We start from the raw sequence: 22,261 nt of genomic DNA on the forward strand, positions 1-22,261 counted from the left end.
TTTGGGCATACGTTGCCCCGGTGCAAAAATCTATGGAAAATTTTTTTTTTGCACTAGGGAAAACAGTGCCCACGCACATGCACCCTTGAAAAGTTTCTGTAATACCGCCTTGTGTTTTAGACAAATTGCTTTTCCTGTAATTCCTGAGCCCATAACCTCAGTCTGAAATACTTGTTTTATATGGAGTGTGGGTAGTGAAACTATTCCACCGCAAGAGCTTTTTTGACTGATTTTTAGTTTTTTACTATGCATTAGAGTACAACTAAGGCGAAATGACTTTGAATTACGTAATTGGAGCTGTAAACGCGCTACTGGTGTAATAAAAATATAGCCCAGGTCTGTCTTCAGCCACTCGATTTATAAGCACTAGACGTGTCCTTCACTGAAGACCTGTTAAAAACAAGCATTGGCAAAGCCAAAAGTTCTGGCTTGTGTATACGTTGTAGGCGTTCAACGGGCACTGCTACTATATGCCCATTTACTACGACCATTTTACAGCTAATACCATAGATGGCCACTTAATACAACTACAGCATTGCCTAGCAAATACCATTCCCATGCGACACAAAAGACCAAACTGTTGGCATTTGTTTTGCAGACGTTTGTATCTTAGCCCCTTTTACTTTTGTTTGAGGCCCCGATGTTTGAAGCAGTCGGAGTCAGTATCCACAAAAGCAGCCCACTGACAAAAACGTTAATTTCTTCCCTAACATTTTCTTTATTCTGATGTAGCCTGTGACGTGTTCGTAGAAAGGGTTTGCTGTCTGTGCAGTTTAATTTGAATGTTTTATTTTTTTATTTATTAAAGCATTTAGTGTAAAAATACAAATTTGCTTTATCTTATACCTCCCACCATAAGCCAAGACGAGTATGACCTTTGAGATGTATTCTCCTTTTGCCTCTCTGGTAGAATATTGTCCAAATTAGGTTTACATGTTGCTTTCCCATTGTCTTTATTCTTGGCTGTCTCATTCCTTTGTCCCTTGTCCTGTTATTTCAGTTGGCTAAGCCTGTTAATTTTTTTAACATCACTTCCAGAAAGATGCCCAGCGCTCGTAAAGGGCTTCCCACCATAAATCTGCGTTCAGGCCACAAGTTGGAGTTAGTGTCTTGTGTAGCAGCTTTATTCTTTCTGTTCTCAATTCCTTGCAACACATGATCAAGTGACGTAAATATTCTTCTTCTTGTTCACATAAGCGACATGTACTGTCGCTTGTGGTACCATATTTAATTTGATTTTGTTTTGTTACGTTTAATCTGAATCGCAGGATCAGATCTCTGTGTTTTAGGTTCACACTCTTCCTTAGGTAATTTGCCATTTTCCCTGGGCAGATGATTAATTTAGTTGACAATGTATGTGACTTTGAAGTAGATTGTGCGGCTTCTGATTGGGCTCAATCCACGGACATAAGTAATGTTTTTATCCATTTAGGGTGATCACGTAAGGTCTCTGTATTTACGCTCAGATCTGCTAGAATTTCCATACATTTTTCTCTCCACTGCGTTAGCGGCAAGAACAGAGGTTTCTCGTTGTCAGCCTTAATAATAGTATATTGTGGCGGGTAGGCAGATAACTCTACTTTCCTGAAAGTAGCTAGTGCTTTCGAGATGACATGTGCATGTAGCAAATGTAATCCTAGTTCGTGACGGAGCACACCTATTGGGTTTGATTTTAGCATTCTTAGGATTCTCTTCCAAAATCTTCCGTCAAGTCTATCCCATGTTTCCCATGGGATTCTCAGAGCAGTATCAGCAGCATAAGTTATTGCGGGCACTACCATTAGATAGTGGAAATCGACGAGCGGTTGGATCAGAAATTTGCCGAATCTTTTCTTCAGAATTAATGCCTGAGCAGTTAGTTGCTCTATTTTAAGTTGCAAGTGTTCGATCCAAGGCGTGTCACCCCAATCTGCGCTGATTATGACTACTAGGTATTTTGTGCTTTTAGTTATCGGGATTGGATTGTTTCCAAGGCACCATTTGAATTTGTTTTTTTACTTTCGCTTGACGTTTTTTGATTATTAGGATTTCTGATTTTCCTGTATTTATGTTTTGTTTGTTTTCTTCCACGTACTTCTGAAGTGCATCTTGCTTTCGCTGAAGACCAATGGCAGTCATGTCCAAGAGGATCAGATCATCTGCATAAAGTAGATGCCCTATGAAATGTCCACCTATTCACAGCGAGCACGATCTTTCTGGCTCGAGTCTATCATGTCCAAGATGACATTTTTTTAAAGAAGTGACACAAGGGACACCCTTGTTTTAAACCTCTTGTTGTGGTTATCTCCAGACTTAAGGTGCCTTTTTGATCCAGTCACACTTGTAGGGTGCTGCCTGTATGTCGAGCTATGATGGCTACAAACAGATCTTTGGGGCAACCTTTTCTTCTCAGTTTTTCCCATAAAATGTGCTGGTCAACTCTGTCGAAGGCGGCAGTCATGTCAATGCACGCCAGAAAAAGCTTTTGGTTATTATTTAGAGTTTTCATTTTTAGTAGATTGATTAGTAATACGTTTAAACTACAATCCACTTTCTCCACAAATCCGGTTTGTCTATGGTCAAAAATGTTCTGCTGTTATCCATTCTTTTAGTCTTTTTAGTAGGATACCTGTGTACAATTTTCCTAAGACATCCTGTAACTAAAAGGGTTGGTAGTTTTCTGGCCTTGTTCTGTCGCCCTTCTTAAAAATCAGTAACACGACCGTTTTCTTCCAGGAATCTGGTATTTGCCCACTAAGGTTGATTCTGGTGAATAAGTCGTAACACAGGTCTGACCATATATCCGGGGCTTGCTTTAGGATTATGTTGGTCAGACCGTCTGGCACGGGCACGGGATGTGCTTGCCTTGTTGATTAAGGACATAATTTCGTTTTTATGGAACTCTATGGACCAGAAGTTGTTTGGTGTATTTTTTTTGGAGTGTTTTTGTGTTGCAATTTTGGCCATACATTTTTTCAAAGTCTTCCATCCATTGAGTTTCTTGAATGCGATTGAGCAAAGCTGCTCCTTGTGAGCTGCTGTTTTTATTTATTAAAGTCCAGAAGAAATGTGCGTTTTTGTTGTTGATTGCCATTAACATGCTCTCTGAGTCTTTTTTGTATAATTGTGCTCTATGGGACTTGACCCAATTTCTGTGTTTTATCTTTAGAGCTTTCCTTTTCTTTGTTCTAGCTGGTACCAATTCTTTATTTAGGGCCCTTAAGTCCCTTGCTAGTTGTTTCTTCTTTTTTGCAATTTCTGGATTAAATTTGTGTATTCTCATTACTGTGACTTTTTGTTTTTTTATTTCTGTTTCTCTGAAAGCACTCAGGCAAGATTTGTATTCAAAGTCTTATCCACGGCTTTGTGCCATTTTTGACGGCTATTGGCAACGCTGGTATTGACTTTGCAGATAGCCGAAGTCTGTTTTGACCGTTATTTATGGTGATTTTGTGTGTCCAAGATTTCTTGTTTTTGTTTCCATTATCGTGCCAGAATATTGCAATACATAGCATTAGTGGCCAGTGATCACCCTTTGAAGATGTTAAGATCATTAACTGTGTTCTTGGAGCAAGGATGTTAATACTTTGCTCCATGTCAAGCCCTCAACAACCCCTCGGCAAACACTCTGCCAACACTCCACGATGCTCTGCGTCGGGAGTGGGGGTTTTATGGATGGATCCGCCTTCAGCAATGGTAATGAAAAAAATACTCAGAAACACAGAGGAACGTGGAAAGAGCTTTCTCTCTGCTGTAGTTGCTGCCACACTCTGCCAACACTTCGCAACTCTCCTCATCGGGAGTGGGGGTTTTATGGATGGATCCGCCTTCAGCAATGGTAATGAAAAAAATACTCAGAAACACAGAGACACGTGGAAAGAGCTTCCTCTCTGCTGTAGTTGCTGCCACACTCTGCCAACACTCTGCAGTTTAATGTAGCAACTGACACATCGATGTGCCTCCTGTTGCAGAGACAACTTATTAACAGAAAATTGGCCTGCACTCCATTTTCTGTAAATAGAGACAGTTGATCGAAAAAACATCCACATGCCTCCATTTTGGATACATAAATATAGTTTACTGGAAAATCACACCCACATCAATGTATATGAGGAAACGTTCTTTATCAAATTTGTGTCTGCTTTGTTGTAGCTGTGTTAGAGATCATGCCACTTGGAGTGTTTGAAGAAATGTGTATTGCAGTCATTTGCTGGTTACTCCACCCATATATCACTCCATCAACTGCAACATCCTGTATGGAAATTAGTGTATTTACAAATGCAACATTTTCCTTAAAGTAAAATGCAAAATGTTCTTTTCAGCACTAGACCTGGGGAAACATTACTCCAAAAAAAAAGAAAACTCTTTAAAAATAAATGTTTAAAATGTTCACACAGACTAAAATACAAAGTGGCAGTAAAGAAGGACATGTGTCTGTAAAGGTGGAGCAGAACAGATGCTGTTGTGTCATTTACCTATTCTGACACTGTCATAAAACACACATTTACTGCAAATTCGTATTTAATGAAATTGAAACTCAAGCAACGTAAATCATGAAAATAAGCCCTCCCCTTGCAGGAGGAGGATTTTGTGTTTGGAGATAAAAACAATATGTTGGTAGAAACTGATTGTACATTCCTTTTATCTGGTGGCAATCAAGGACCCCAAGGCCTGCCGAATGTGGATGGTGCGGAGGCGTACGTCATGGAAGGCAAAACTGTCCAGCACAGGGAACCATGTGCAGAGCATGTGGCCAGAAGATCACTACGCAAGAGTCTTGAGATCATCAGGACCCGCACAATGCCCCCCGCCGCAACAAGAAAAAGGGGCCCAGAGGAAAAAGAAACAGGCCAATGCCCACCGCGTCAAGACATCCAACTCATCCACCGACGAAGAAGGTGATGGTGACGGCGTCACAACAAAAGAGACAGATAGTGGACAACTGAGAAGAGGGAGGAAAGTCTACCTAGTCTCAGCAATTGACCACAGAGGCACAAAGTCAACAGAAAGGCAAAGAAGACGGAAATGCCTAGTAGCCATTCAAGGCCAAGAGACTCAAATGACAATCGACACCGGGGCATCGGTGAACGCCATGCCGGCTACCATGTTCTGAAAGCTACGCCCCCCTCAGTCCAAAAGAAAACAGACACACTTCTATTCGCCTATGGGTGCGATACTCCATTACCTGTGGTAGGACGTTTTCTGACAACTCTTAGCAGAGGCGACCGAACACTACAATCCAAGGTGTATGTCGTCGTCGGGGGCATTGAGTGCCTGCTAAGTGGGATGCAGCGGAAGACCTAGTATTGATACATTTTGTCTGCAACATCACAGATCAATCGGACATTGCTAACCTCCTTGACAAGCACCCAGGCCTCCTCAAAGGTATTGGATGCCTGAAAGGCAACCTCATCAAACTCTATTTTGATGAATCAGTGCAGCCCCGAGTAGTGCGCCACAGATGGACACCTTTTCACATGAGAGACCTAGTCGAAAAGGAGCTGTGTGAACTCGAGAAAGCCGGTATGATAGAGGAGGTCACTGGCCCGACACCGTGGGTGTCACCCATGGTGGTGACTAAGAAGCCAAAACAACCGGGGAAGGTGAGGATCTGCATCGACATGCGTCTCCCCAATGCAGCCATCAAGCGGGAACGGCACATCACCCCCACACTGGACAAAATCATCACAGACCTCACTGGATCAAAGGTGTTCTCCAAGATTGACCTCAATGCTGGATATCATCAGCTAAAACTGCATCAGAACTCGAGGTACATCGTTCTCCACGCACCTGAGTCTGCGCCGATACAAAAGACTGAGCTTCGGCATATCATCAGCAGCCTAAGTCTTTCAGCAAGACATCCAGGAAGTGATACAGGGCATGCCGGGAGTACTCAATGTTAGTGATGACATTCTCATCCACGCCAGCGACAAGCAAGAAGACATGTGTCGCCTCGAGATGGAATTTAGCAGGCTGGAGGCCGCAGGGTTAACCATTCACTGGGAAAAGTGTGAGTTCATGAAGGATGAAATCATCTTCTTCGGATATGTGTTTAACGGCGCAGGAGTCTCAGCTGACCCACAAAAAGTCCCAGACATCAAGGAAGCCTCACCCCCAACAACACCTACTGAAGTACGCAGCTTCTTGGGGATGGCAACTTACTGGGAGCTATTGAATTTCCTCTCAATTCTATCAACACACTTTGAGGAAAGGGCAAACAGCTTTGTGGTGTACTGGTTGATTGAACACACATGTATGCATGGCTTGGTTAAGTACAGTAACTGGAACACATGAGCATTTACATTTCTTGCCAAATTTATCAGCACAATTTGAGGGAAAAGCAAATGTCCTTGGGGCAGACTTGTTGATGAAACACATACTCATGCACACCTAGGTTGTCCTGGATGCTCTCTTCTCACTCTACTTTCTCACTTTGACTATGGTGATGTTCAATCAATGAATTGTGAAGAAGAAGTTCTAGACACAGCATCGTCTCCAAAGGTTCACTGCAGCCATAATTCCAAAGCATTGAAGGTAAGGGAGTACACTGCTTGCTTAGTTCTTAATGTTACAACAGTCACATCACTGTACTGAATATATAAATGGGTCATTGTTTATTTTACATAATGGATGTCTGCTTACCCAGGTGTCAGCTATGATCACTAGACTGCAGCTAAGGGCTGGGTATTCAATCAGTAACAGAGTATGCATGGCTCTGTAGTGTCCCTTTCAACGTCTATTGGTAGCCATCTTTGAACAATCAAATCTAAGCTCTCAGGAAGGGTATGTCAGGAGATTCAAGTTACCAGCTAACACAGTATATACAACGTACTCGATTATTGGTTGCAGTATTTTTTTAAATAGCACTTTACTTTACATGGAATATATTTACATTCATTACTGTTATTACCCAATCGAAATTGCTACTCATTTGTTGATGTCAGAAGGATGAAAGGTTGGGTTGGCCTTGCCAGGATTCGAACCTGCGACCTGCAATTCAAACACAGATCACAGCAACAAGCGTTTAACCCACTGAGCCATCTTACCAGCTGTAACTTTGTATGCCTGAACTCACCCAAGGACTGAAATATTTCAATCCCCCCAGTGTCTATCCTTAGCCTAGATGCCATCTTTGACTTTGTCTGACATGCAGTATGTCTTGCACTTGATCGGTGTTTCTGATGTTCGTGGTTTGTGCTAACAAAGTAGACATAGCAAAAAAAAAGCAGCGGACTGTGAGGGTAAATTGAAAAAAGAGTAGGTAGGGGCCCGGACAGGACAGCACTGTTCAGACCGTGGTGCGTTTGGACGTCTACCCCCTTTCTCTACCTGACGCTGCTATTCCTCTAGCAAAGTACCCCTTCTCCTTCCCTCCCGGTCCATATCATATCCTATTAGTCCAACACTTAGAAAGTGCAGTGATTGCAGGGGTTAAATTCCCTTTTGAACCACATAGGAGTGGGAGTGAAGGTAGTGAGGTAATACAGATGTGTGCGAAACTGTGTGCAAGCTACTTTTTAAGTGATACGTTTAACAGTTAGAGTTGGATAGAGTTGGATTACAGTGGACTTGGCACACTGAGTTGTAAATGGAGGCAAAGGCAAGCAGGCGTGACTGTGGTTGCTGTGCCCCTTTGAGCTCCTGCTGTATTATTACACTACAGAGTTGCAACAGAGTCTGTTTCCAGTGCCTATGAGAAGGAGGAGCCACCTTTCAAAAAGCAATCCACAAGGCTGAGTTGCAGCTGAGTTGTAGCAGTCTCTCCAATCTACGTCGAAGCACAGCACTGGGGAGGCGACTTCCTGCCATGAATGGTCAGGAGGCTACTGTGAAATCCTCACCCATGGAACAGATGGAGGTGGAGAATATGGAGCCCGTGGCCAGCGCGGAGAATCAGCTGCCGACAAGTCTGGAGGTGACTACTCCCATAGTGCCAAGGGAGGGGGTCCCACAGGCCACTGGCAATTTCTAACTGAGTCAGGGGAGATCGGCGAGACCTCTTGCCCATTTGAAATGGAAGTCTGCCTGGGAGCAAGTACGGCGCTCTTCATGGATAGTCAACTGTTACGTGGCTCTCCTGCTTTAGCGGCCGCTCTGACTACCAGCAACACCAATAGCAGCGTCAGTCCCAGCAGGACAGGACAAAGCCGAGAGCAGACACTATCGGGCATCGGACTGCAATGAACACAACAAATGTTATCCAAGACTCGGCCAGCCCACAGAGGGGGGCCTGGCATGCGAGAAATAGCACCAGGAACAATTCCAGCATGTACAAATTCAGTCGGTCCTAATGGCTCACACACCCCGCCCCCCCTTCAAGCCCCAAACAGGGGCCACCCTGGTCATGGAGGTCAGTGCTAACTGGAAGTCCCCAATGTATAATGGGGTGACTACACCCTCATACAACACTGAGTTAGACCAGGCAGATGAAAGATTGAAAATACGTCCAGAGGGAGCAAGTGAGCGGTCTGACAGAAATGGAGTTAGACCTGAACAACCGGAACCAGCCACGCTGTATTTATTAAATGCAGTAACCAGAAATCGTAATGCCCTGGAGTCAGATTCAGCGAACAGTCTGACTCTGAGGGGCCCGTTAGGAGGAACCTTCCTGAGAACATTGGTGACCCGCCCACAAACCCCACCAAAATCATTATTTAACCAAAATGCTTTAGGGAAATGGAGGCATATTATAACTTGGAAGAACTCAAGCTCAAACTCTGAATCAGCAAAGAACATCTGGAAACCAGTAGGCTTGTCCTCTATGAGCCTTTCAGCTAATCAACATTTTTTTTTACAGGAAACCAGCGGGTCAGCTACATCATGAACTGCTGGCAAGCTTATGGAGTTCACCTGAGGCTTCCGACATAGGGGGAGAGGTATCAGATCATGCTTTGTTGGAAAGCACCATTTTGGTTGGGGTGGGGGTGCCTGTAAAGAGCTCAACCCTAAAGGAGGAAACGACTTGAGACTCCCACTGTCCAAGGCAATAGAGAGGAGCACACAAGTGGGGTGGAGGTGAACAGTCGAACACCCATTCCGCCGATAATCGGGGCAGATGCCTCAAAAAAGGAATCTTTAGAAGCATGGGTGGCAGACATAGCCAGGCCTGATCAAGAGGCTGCGAAGAAAGCTAATGCAAACACACCATCTGGCCATCCACTGTGGCAGGAAAGGGAGAAATCAATCATAAACATGGCTCATAATACAAAGCCGAAGGGAGCTTCCAAAAGAGGGAGGACTGAATCATTCAGTGAGGAATGCATCACCCCAGTACCAAATACAGCAGACTGTGCTACAATGACGCAGTCTATAAGGCAAACGGAAACCATTTTAGATCAAATAGATGGGAATCCACCTGAGGCAAAGGGAATGGACTTTTACACAGTTGCTGCCCTATCCTCTAAAATGGCACCCTTTATGAAACTCTATGAGAATATAGGGCACCAATTTAAGGATCAAACCACCATCAACATCTGAGTAAAGATTCAAGGAAGACCTCGTGGAGAGCCCTCCTACCAACGGGCAATGGCCTGGTATTAAAAAGAATACTATATCTGAACGATGGATTGATTCTTACCTGGGCTAATGTGTTATGCCTCTTCCACCATGTGCCTAGCCTAAGGCTCTTAACATCGAATGATTTAGACATTATTGAATTCCCTGAGGAATAAAGGCTGGATAAGGTGATACTATGACTCTCCTCATCAATAATAAAACAATTGTTAATAGAGGAGGCGCCTCGCCTGCAGCCAATGGGTTTCGACTTGATGAAACTGGAAACCCAAACAACAGGTAAGGAAAACCGAAATTAACCCCAAGCAGGAGAGGTTATCGAACTTAAATCCAGCTTTGAGGTGGAAGAAGGCCAGGAGCACAAAATCGACAGGTACCCGCTTATGAAAATCATGGTGAATGGCCAGAGGATGGAGAGCGGTACCCCAGCCAACAATCCAGTAATTACAAAAAATGGAAATGAAAAAAACTGTGGTTGGCAGGATTTTTGGTGGAATCAGTAAGTCATAATGCCAAGAATCCGACCATCCAAAGGACGTCACATTTGGTAGCTGGAATACCCATGGATCTGCTCACTTGTTCACTGAAGGGGGATTGCACTTTAAAACCTTCAATATGATCTGTCTCCAAGAGACGTGGCTCCGGGAGATGCCGGTATTAGAAGGCTGTACCATCTATTTATACCCTGCGATCAAGGGTCTGAAAGGAAGACCTTTGTATGGGCTGTAACACGCCATAAAAAAACAGGGCTCAATTTACACTGCTGCAGGTAGAAAACCCCAACCCATACACTCAGATGTTAATGCTGGAGGTGAGAAAGGGTAGGAAGGACTACTGAAGAATAGTGATCGTAGTCAATCTCTACTGTAACCCTGTGATAATGGAAACACGTGATTTACCTGAAAAGATGTCAGACCTTATAGACCAGCAAATCGATAAGTGGCAAGATCCTTGGATCATCATTTGTGGAGACTAGAACTGTAACTGCTTTGACAAAAACAGAGCTCTCATTCATGATGAACTTTTTCTGGCTGCCCCCACAGAAAAAAGAAGCAGAGATTGGCGAAACACCTTGAAATAAAAAAACATTGATATGCTGAACGGCCAAATTGAGGGTGATATCCCAGCGCAAATAAAAAGAAAAGGGAAAAAGGGTGGTCACATTTTAGATTATCTGTAAAATGACTTTGTTCGAACGATGGTAGTCAAAGCCATGACTGCAAGTGATCACAACCTTCTTAGACTAACATGTGCAGCACTGGATAACCCACATAGGGCCCTTCACCAGGGGACAATAGGAGTGACCCCTGGAAGAAATAGGCTGAGAATCTGACCGGAAAGAATTGGTCAGCTCATGAACAAATTAAGATCTAAAATATTACAGGTAATCGCTATGGAGAGAGAATAAACAATTGACTACTCAATTATGCTGCAAGAATTTGTGTCACAGAAGGCAAGCAGGAAAAAAACCATTATGTGCCATTGCCATAACTATGATTTGGAATTGGAAAAAAAGAAGAAAATTCTCAATGCCAAAGTACGTATGTTGGAAAAAGACCCTTCACTCCCAGCCTGAAATCTGCCAAAGAAGCTAAAACAACAATATCACAACTGGGTGCATTTGCACAAGAACTGGCTTCTGCAACAGAATCCGGAAGCTATGCTTCTCAGGATCACCACCAAACATTTGGCAGAAATATGGCAAATGGTAAATGAGTTGAATGCCCCACAAGATGCTCTAATACTAAATCCCATACCAACCAAATATTGGATATCCCACTTCTCTAAGCTTTTCAATACAAACAAAGAGAAGCTTACTAGAGTAGCCCAGACGAACAACATGCAGGAAAGTTTTGGAATAGAACTAGCAGAGATTGAGGAGCTCATTGTGAAGGCCGGCAATTTCAGACCCCCGGCCCCGAATGGGATGACCAACGAAATGCTGAAGAAGGATCCAAAACTATGGTGCATATTTCTACACAACTTGTCTGAATTTATTATAAAATGAAAGTGAGTTCTGATATCATGGAAAACATCTGTGGTGATTCCTATCTACAGGAAAAGCTCAAGGTCGACGCAAAGAACTACTGGCCTATTGCATTATTCGATGTGGCTGCCAAAGTGTTTGCTGCCCTGATCCTGAGGGCTTTATCGAAATGGAGCATCTCCACTTGTCACAGAGTTGAATGGCAGGCGGGGTTTGTCAAGGGGATCAGAACCTCCCTTAATATCTTCATAATAAACATCTTAAAGGCCGGGGCAGAGAGAAAGAAGGAGACGAAGATATATATGGCATTCAAAGAACCGTAACAGGCCTGTGACACCATAAGACAGCCAATGCTATGGAGAAAGCTGGACGTTTGGGGATGCCCTTAAGTCATTTGTGATACAATGAAAGATCTGTACTCAGAAACGACTATAAGAGTTAGGCTAGAAAGAACAGGCCTTCTATCTGACCCAATTGGTAGCATCAAAGGCCTGAAACAAGGTTGCCCCCTGGCCCCTGAACTATTAAACCTCTTTATGTATTATTATTTTTATTAAATGTATTTGATTTAATTTAAAAACAATTTTTACAAAACTCTGGTTCTTTCAGTCAATGGGCTGAGTTTCTTTGAGATTGGTAGTTGCCTTGTCTATTTAATTTCAAAGCTGGTTGAGGTGCTCCAGTCGCAGTTTTGTTTCACAAGGGTCCTGTTGGTTTGTTTTTGTATGTTGTTCCTGTTTCTTTCACACACCATTGTCTTATGAAGTATAAGTGTCACTGCAATCACCCATGAGACATTCTCTCCACTCATTAAACGTCTCCACCAGTCTTCTTCCTCCAATGTTTCCATCTTTGAGAAATGGTGCTTCAGGTAAGTTGACCTTAGTGTTTTTGTACCCGGGCAGGAGAGCAGCAAGTGTCTCACTATCTCAGCTCTATTTTCACAATGTCGACACTTATTCGAGGTCAACAGGCCTCTTGTGGCCAGGATTTCGTTTGGTGCCAAAAGGTTTGGGCGAGCTCTCAGAAAGGTATTTCGTAGCACTTTGTTAGGGAACTTTTTCATATATTCCAGTAGTTCATTCACCCTTTTTATGTTGGTTGGCAAGTTGATAGTCAATTTATTATTGGATGCATTATCCAATGTCTTTATCCAATCCCATTAACCTCTTTATTTTGGACCTGAAAGAAGCCTACTCCGGCACCCTATGCTTCATGCCTAAATTAGTAGGGGGACCCATTGGCCGATTGCTATACGCTGATGATGTAGCATTATTAGTCCAAGCATCAGTAGGTCTACAATGACAGCTGGACAGTCAACAAGTCTACGTTGAGACCAACGCCCTCAAAATCAACCCAGAAAAATCTCGGATTATGATATTTGGCAAGAAACAAAGGGGGAACCAAGGTAAGAGACACTCTTGGTACCTAGAGGGTGAAAAGATTCTGGAGGTAAGCTCATTCCCATATCTAGATGTCTGCCTGAATACCAGCAGTAGAGATGCTCCAAGAGAGACAGCCATAAGAAACAAAGCAAAAAACCTAACAACCCAAGGAAGTCTCCTCTTCAACAGGTATTGCGGCTTCTCATTAGTGCCCCTGGTCTCCATTTACCGCATGAAGGTATTACCAATCTTGAACTATGGAGCTGAAACATCATTCTCATTTCCAGCTGGGAATCGGCCAAAACCTGAAGGGATGATTTGTAAGAGGGTTTTACGATTACCAAAAAGTACTCCGATCCAAGCAATTAGGATGGAACTTGGCCTAACATCAATGAATGAAACAGTGATCTGGAAATCCCTTTCTCCTTACCGAAAATGCATTGAACCCAAGCCTAGGGGTGAATCTTGGTTGATAAAAAAACACTCGAGGGAAACATTGAAAGAACCCTAAAAGAATGGAGGATCATCTGCAAACAATCCTGTCGAACCGAGGAGAATCAGATATCAGCCGGATGGAGAATCCCGATAGGATCATAAAGAAGCTATTTACGCATTGTATGGCAAACCTCTACGAGAATCAAGGAAACTAAACGTGCTACCAGAATATCTGCAGACATTCTCAAAACAGCACTTCAGAGCTCTGTTCCTGCGCTTTCACCTAATCTGTTTCCAACAAGAGAAATCCTGAAACCGAGAGCAAGAACGAGTGGATTTGATATATCATGCAGTTTATGTTGGCTAAAGGATTCAAAGGAAACTTTGAAACACCTGATACTGTTCTGCCCAGCCCTGAGAGAAATAGAATCAACATCCTAGGAGAAGAGATCAACAAATAGGAGTCAATGACGGCGGACACATGGTGGATGGCGTTTACTGGGGGAGAAAAGATCTCTGTCACCCCGGAATTAGTTAAGCTTTTGAAAGCTATCTTTAGCCAGATTGAAGATGAAAAAATAAAGTCAGAGGAGCCTTAAAGGACCTAGGATCATGATAGCAGATTCCCGATTTGGACAAACCTGATGCAAGTGGTTTTTGAGTATGAGATAACATCAGCAACACCCACGGTTTTTCCTTGATGTTGGTGATTTTCTAAGGTTGTTTGATTTCCAGGTAAAAGGTTTTTCTTTCTTGTAAAACCAAAAACCTAATAAAAATAAAAAAATAAAAAAATACTATCAATCATAAATACATCCATTGCCTTAGTCCTTTTTTCAAGGAGATGTGATGATAAAAAAGATGGACTAAAGCTTCCCAGTTTTCCTGCCTCTAGGATGTCAGGGTGGAAGAGAGGTTAGCTCCCAACACTGTTTCACATTCCCCTGCTCCTTGAAACAGGCTGGGAAGAGGCTCTCTCCGTGAGAGGCTCACTGCCCTCTGATTGTTGATCTTTTGTAACAAAGAGTAATGCCATGTCTTGCTGAGAATGATATGGCATGATCCTGTAGAAGTGGTGCACATGTGTGACACCTCACAGTGTTAGGCTCCACTCTCAGGATCTCACTCTAAACTCTTTTATGGAAGAGACCTAGAATATAATCCACCACAACATTATGGCGGCATGGATGTTCCTTTCCGGTATTCCCAGACCAAGGAAAGTAATTCCTCACAATGTGACTAGAGAGAATTTAGAAGGACCTGGATCACACTCTTTTTTTATGATACATCTTTGAATGGAAAAGGATATTCATTTCTTTAATTGTTTTTAATTATTTATAATAAATTTACAGGACGCTTTAATGGATCAGTCGCTTTGTGGAGCCACAAGTGGAAAGGGAGAAAAGGAAGCAGTTCATCTTTGAAACCTTGTCACAATCCAATCAGTTAAGACCTAAGGCAGAGGAGGTGGGAGAAGGCTGAGACTGCACAGGAACCCAAGAACAGACAAAACAAGTGCAGGGTACATACAGGAACACTACTGACAATATGGAAGAAGTGTGAACCCTATAGTAGCCAGGGCGTCTGGGGGGACAGGAGTGAAGAGAGGGGACAGAGTGGAGTACTTCAAGAGCTGCATGCCCTCTCTGGGCCTTGCAGAAATTAACCTTCCAAAAGCAATTTCTGCAGTTCTAAGATCAGACACTATTGTCCCTCAGCCAACCGGGGGCCCTGCTCTGTGGGTGCACCCTAAAATGCTCCTCTATACTGCTAGCCCAAAAGGCACCCTGCACAGCAAACTCTCCAGTGACTGTGAATGCTTGTCCATATACCCAACTCAATCAAATGATCTCCTAACAGTCATCTAATTGTCAGGTCTCTGTGACTGCCTGTGTTGAGCAACTCAGTTTGGTCAACCACTCTTAAGGTAATAAGACCCATGGTGGTCTGTCTCCATTTGCCCTATGGCCCCTTTGACAAAAAAAAGGATGACGGTGAGGAATGCCCTTGGAGTCCTCATATTGTACAGTTCTTCTGGTGAAACCTGTCCTGTTTCCTAAGTCCTGTGACCTTCACTCTATCAATGGAACTGGACTCTAATAACTGGTATGTGTGCCAGGGACACTGAGTAAAACAACCTTACCCTCCTCCCATTACCCTAGGAACACTGCAGTCGCTCAGAAGGTACTCATGGTGTGGGCTCCTCCTCCCCATGGAAGGTCATACAGGCACCTGCCACTTAGATCCTCATTTTAGTGAGGGTTCAAAATAGTGCATTTACATGAACGATATTTCAGTAATATTCACAGCATCTGCACCATTTTCAGAAAGATTCCTGACATGGACCAGGAATCACTGCAAAACATTCAGTTCCGTGAGTTTTCCCACTTCATGTAGGCAATGCACCGCACCACTGCGTGCATCCAATTTCTGATGCCAACAGAGAATGAAGGACCCCTTCTGACCTTTCTGGCTCTTTAATATATGCTAAGAACAGGAGTATTTCATAGGGATCTGTTGCAGTGTAGGTTTCGCTATGCTTTTCATGGGGACCACTGTTCTCTGCCCTGTGTGCATGGTTTAGAGCCAGTCAGATTGGGCTATGCAAAGAACCAGGAAATCACCATCCACCTGGATTCCTTTTCTCCTTTATGTTTCATGTGGAAACGGATTAGAATCTGGTGGAGATGCCCAGCACCGTGGGTTAGGTAGCAATTGGTTGCTTTCTGCCATATTTCCTGACTCATACACAATGAGCAGCCTTAGTGTCTTTTTGTGGTGGTCCAGATCCTGTAGTCCAAGTACCTTTGTGAGCTCCTGTTTTCAAAGGTTATACTACCCATGAAAACTAGTGGGCATGCCATCCTGCTTAGACACAACTGTGGGAATGGTTTGGGAGATTCTTGAGGGAGGGTAACTTCTTGGACTGTCGCTTAGTACAGTCATCCGGCTTCTGTTGTGGTCCCTGTCCCTTTTGGTTTACCCTGTTCTCTGCCCAATTGTCTACAAAAATTATTAGCAGCAGGGGTCGGAGATAAAAAGAAAATGGCAGCAAGTTGCTGACAGAATTCTGATGGACTAGAATGCAAAATACTCACATAACATTACATTAAATAACTCCACATAGGTGTCCGCAGTTCTTAGGTGCCCTATTCACCCAAGTTCCCCACATCTTGCTCTTCTACATGACGGAAATCCATAAGAAACTGGGTTAGTGTCCTCTAAAACCCAAAAGTCCCTCTTTTTCATGTACAGCTTTTGCTCACTTTCTTTCAACTCCTGAAGTGCTTCACCTCCTCTAATAGACACGATGCTGATTTATTTGGATGTTTTGCCTTTACATGGTACATGGTACACCCCTTTTGCCAACCTCTATAAGACAATATTCATACATGATAATACTAATACAATTAGAGATTCATAAGTGAAAAGAGATGGATATGTCCAACTAACTTTTATCCTGGAATAAATACATCAGGCTAATAAAAGCCAAAAAATTAGCAAAGCACCAGGACCTGACAGAATTCCTGCCGAACTCTTTAAAAGTCACAGCCAGTGATTTCGGTCCTTACCTCCTAAGACTTTTTAATGAGATGGTACATATAGAAAACATCCCCAATTCCTGGAAAAGGGCAGAAATGTTTCCCATTTATAAAAAGTGAGGGTGAGATGAACACAGGAACGACCGCCCAATTTCCCCGTTAGACTCCTCAAATAAAACATTTGGGAAGGTGTTGCTTGCTAGAGTCGAAGACTGAATCGAACAAACAAAGGGGCTGATTCATGGAATTTGTGCGCCGAAAAACAGGGATTTGTGCTCCATTCTGCCCGCAAATCCCTGTATAACAAATGGGGATCTGCGGGCAGAATGGCGCACAAATCCCCGTTTTTCGGCACACAAATTCCATGAATCAGCCCCGCAGTGTCTTAGCCACCTTCAAGGTAGGTTAATGAAGGGGGTCTCGACTGTCGGACAAATCTTCAGACTATCATTAATCATGGACAAATATTTCACATTAAGGAGTGGAATGCTGCAGGTGCTTTTCGTTGACTTAAAAGCTGCCTTCGATAGCATATCTAAGGCCAAACAATGGAAATCACTGCAAAATGTAAAAGTCACTAGCATTGTTAAAAGCCATGATCGACCTTTACTCTGATTCATATGCTTTGGTCAGGTGGGGCCTGGAGGTGAACAGACAAAACCCTTCCCGGTTCAACGAGGAGTGAGACAGGGATGCACACTTGCCCCAATGATATTGTACCTATATTTTGATGGCATGGTCAATGGTCTAAGCAGTATGCTGATAGCAAACGCGGAACCCCCCGTCCCCACCTTTGGTAGAGAAACGATTGGGATTTTGATATTTGCGGATGATATCATTTTAATTTCATACACCCCAACAGGGTTCATAAAGTTAAACAATAAGTTTGAAAATGTTGTCTAGAAAATGGTCTGGAAATCAACTGTGCAAAAAACTAAGGTTCTGTGTTGTGAGAAGTGGATTAACCATCACATGCATCTCGAAGAATCAATAGGCCGTGAAGTTATTGAAGAAGTAAAAGTAAACATTTTCCATTATCTGGGAATAAGGATTAGCCATAGAAATTGCTATGATTCATAGCTACAAAAAGCTAACCTGATCCTAGATAAAAGATGCACTGGTATCCTGAGATTGTCAAACTTCTATAAGCGCAATGTCTTGTCTCCCACACTAGAAGTCTACATAGCACATACAGTAGCTGAGTCACTATATGTTGCTGAGGTTTGGGGGCTATCATACACCTGCAAAACTTACCACCACTGATAATGAATGGATAAAAGAATTCTACGACTTCCATCAATGGCCCCAAATGTACCACCCCATCTCAAATTGATTTTGACGAATATTGGCAGGTGAATCGCTCTAAAAATACTGAAGTATTGGTTGTGCATTTGGTCAAACGATAGCTTGAGAAAATAAAAAGAAGCTATGCCAGATGTTAAGGGTTACCAGGGAGAGCTAACTTGCCATGGTTTTGCCACATAAGGGTATGGCTGAAGGAATCACCCAAAAAGACAGATACAAATTTTCTGAATGTGTGATTTTACTGAATTTCGGACGTTCGAAAATTTCCAACGCCCGAAAAGTTTGACCAAATCACGCATCACTATTTTGTGAGCAGGGGTTGCGGGGATGTCCTCCGCAGTCATCCCAACAAAAAAAAAACAAAAAGGGCTTTGGGGGTGTCCCCCGCAGCTGTCCCAAAAAAAAAATAGAAAATAAAAGGAAAGGACCCTGCGGCGGCAGTTCCCGATCATGGAAGTGAAAGGGAACAGGCGTTGCAGGGACCAGTCAGTCGGAGGCAAGCTAAGTAGGAGCTGGAGGTGTGTTGGGGGCGTGGGCAGGGATGTGGGTGGCGTGTGGGCAGGGGTTTGGCCAAGTTAGAAATGTTAAGGGGAGAAAAGACCAAAGGTTATTTCGAAAAAATAATCTTCTTCCTTTTCTCCCTCGAACATTTGTAACTCAGTCTTTCAACCCTGATCCATGGTTGAAGCTCCTTAGCATGGAAAACCTCTGGCTTAACCTAACAAAGATCACAGCTGAAGCGGATACCATGAGTGGATATTAGCAAAGAAATTGGATGAATATATTAAACTTTTGTCATGGCTGCCCTACTTGAGTAGGAAGCATGAATACAGAATAGAAGAGTATTTTGGTACTGATTGGTAACCCCTATGCTTGAACTCTCATGATAAAATTTAGATTAGGGAATCATGCCATAAACCGGCTTTACAGCCTAGTGGAAGCAAGAATTTTCAGATAACTGCCCTTCTTGTCCACATTATGTGGAAACTGTACAGCACTTCTTACTCTCCTTCCCTGCTTATATATATGTTAGAAGAAGAAATGTGCTGCCATGTCTGGAGAATTACAGAGTGAGAAAGAGAACATTAGCGGAATAATAGTGTATGAGTAATACTTACCGAGATGCGATTTATCCGGTGATTACCTTCATTTACCATGCAGGCAAAGGAGAACTATCCTTACCAAAATAATACAAAAGCAGTGGGTCTCATTACGGGTCCGAGTCCAGGTCCGGGTCCCGCAATAAGGGACTTACCGGGCCATTCTCACCTTGGAGGGCCCGGTAATTCCCATTTGCGGGACCCGGACCCGGTACGTCCCCATTCCCATTTGAACCCCATAGGGCTCAATGGGAATGGGGAGAATGGTAGCAGCGGTACCGTTAGTAATGGTACCGTTGCTACCATCCTAGGCTGCTCGCCGGTGCCGTTCTGCACGCCTGGTCTGAACAGGCATCCAGAGTGGCACCCGCGAGCATACTCAGAATGTTGCGGCGAGGTAACAGTGGCGCCGGTAGCACTACCGGCGTCGTTGTTGCCTTACCACAGCACTCCTAATGAGGCCCAATAACTTTAAATATGACAAAGTGATTCAATTTACATGACTTTTGAATCATTTTAAAGTTCCTGAGTTCAGGATGTTGAATTACTATTTTTAGTACCTGTATAGATGTATAAGGTCGTTAACAATGGTTTTATATGATTACCTGATATGAGTACAAAGTAGAAGTTCTGTACCAACATGAATGTTTTAACATTTGGGGGGTTACATTCACTTCTTTTGTTTTTATTCTACTATCCACACTGTAGATTTTATGATTCATTGTATTTACTTATGCATGCACCACTTGTATGGCCTCTTTGCCAACATAAAGATTAATTGAACTACTCATTGTGTGCATAATGGATCCGAGCGTAAAGCTAGAAATCCATGCCAACTCCACAGCAGTATGCATTCTCACCAATTAGTTTGGCAGATAAGGGGTTGGACGGAAGATCATTGCCAGTACCTCTCCGAGTGCCCACTAAGGGAGCATTGAGCTCCAGTCATTAGAGCCTGAGCTCCAGAAGTTGGGCATTTTGCTTCTGGGGTAGACCTTTCTCCTTCTTGGATAGCCCTGCAGAGATGCATTGGCTCCAACGTTGAGGGTACTGCAGGTACCAACAGTAACACCAGCCACTGTGCCCTTGATTCCAGCAACAGAGCCACTGACACTGTCTCCTAGTCCTAACCAGTCGCATGATACAAACAGGGTCGACAAATTCCAGGGGACCGTTATGGGTGGGGATCTTGTGTCACAGGGAAACGCCCAACATTCTATGAATAGAACTCAAATGCTAAGGGGCTTTCAGGAAATTCCATCAATATGCGCCTTGCGATCCGATGACTTAGTCTGAGCGATCTTCCCAAAGTGAGGGACAAACAGATCTGTCTGCCACTTCAAATCGAATCTAATTACACAAATAGGGCCTCATTACGACCCAGGCGGTAAGTTACCGCCTGGGCCGTCACTTTACCACCATGGCGTAAACTATGTTTACGCCATGGTGGTTGGCGGACTTACCGCCCCATTCCGACCTTGGCGGGGCGGTAAGTCCCCAATCCCCATTTACCCTTCCCCATTCCCATTTTTGCCCCATAGGGCATAATGGGAGTGGGGAAGGCGTTAATTACGCCACCGTAAATTACGGTGGCGTAATTAACTCCATGGTCCCTTAGCGCCATGGATTTTAACACCCGCTAAAAGCGGGTGTTAAAACCTCCATGGCGCTAAGGGACCTCGTAATTGGCGGTAAGGGGTCGGCGCAGCTAACGCTGGCGTAAACCCCTTACCGCCAGGGTCGTAATGAGGCCCATAGTGTGGAAGGATTGAGACTTGCTGAAGGTGGTGGGCTGTGCCCTTTTTGACCTCCATGAGCCAATGGTGTTGGCTGACATTTTAACTTCAAAACTCTCAACCCCCAAATTGGCTTTGCAATCTTTGAGCTCTAACGCAGTGTCATGGTCTACTACCGTGTCCCTGGAAGATTGGTCTTGGCTGGAAGCTGCCGTCCAAATGTTTTCCAAAGTTAGACTGTCAAAAAATGCTCTCTAGGATGGGGAGTGTAAATTTGTGTCCGGGAACGTGTGCAGGTTCACAAATCTAAACAAGGATTTACAAAGATGTGTGGGAGATGCCACCATTCTCCTACTCCAGGAGACGATGGGCAAGAGTACCTTTGCGCTTGAGGGTTTTCACACCTACTGCAAGGGGGCAACCAACGGTCTTCTTGGAGGGCCTGTGTGGGCTGTTGAAGGGGTGGCTGGACAGGGCTAATACTGGTATGGCCATCTTGGGGGGATCACAATGCTGGTTGTGCTGAGGGTGGCGGGACACAAGAACAAGATGTGTGGTCCTTCAACCCCCCTATTGGGGGATGAAGCGCCAGCTAGTGTGTGGTTAAATAACCTGTAAAACTTGGGCATGATAATCTGTTTTCCCCAAGAGGACTCAATGGGAAACTTCTTTACTTGGTACAGGGGAACTAAGAGATAGTGGATCGATCACTTCTTTGTCTCCTCCCCTCTGTTACCTCATTGCAATCCTCTTACTGGGGGCTCGCTTGCAGGCAGTGATCATCATCCCTGTTTCTTATGCTGCACGTACATCTTGAGCTTTGTCCGATTGAGCTAGCTACAGCATTCATATCGCCGCCCAGGGGTGGACAGATGTTAATGAAGGGAAAATTCAATAGTGATAAAAGGCACAGACATCAGTATGATGGTACTATTGCCCTAGCAACAAAACACAAAAGGCAGGATTTGAGATGTTTGCGGCCTGCTTCCCTCTCAGCCTTAGAATATGTGGCAGCTAAGAGCAAAATTCAAGCCCATTATAACACAATTTTTGGGCAACATAGGTGAGAGGCCCACATCGCCTTAAACCAGGCGATAAACCAAACTTTGGTTTGGAATAATCACGCCAGCTTTTGCTCCACGGTTAAGCAAACTACTAATGGTCCTTCAACTCAGATGGGTTGCGAGATCACAGAACACACCTGGTTGGCTTATTTTCAGGAAAGGTTGCATGGCCTAAGGGGGACGTTGAGTGTCCTTTTCTTAATATGGGCCAGAAG

This window comes from Ambystoma mexicanum, chromosome 1p (assembly GCF_040938575.1).
Source record: "Ambystoma mexicanum isolate Mex_15411 chromosome 1p, UKY_AmexF1_1, whole genome shotgun sequence".
NCBI classification, from domain to species: Eukaryota; Metazoa; Chordata; class Amphibia; order Caudata; family Ambystomatidae; genus Ambystoma; species Ambystoma mexicanum.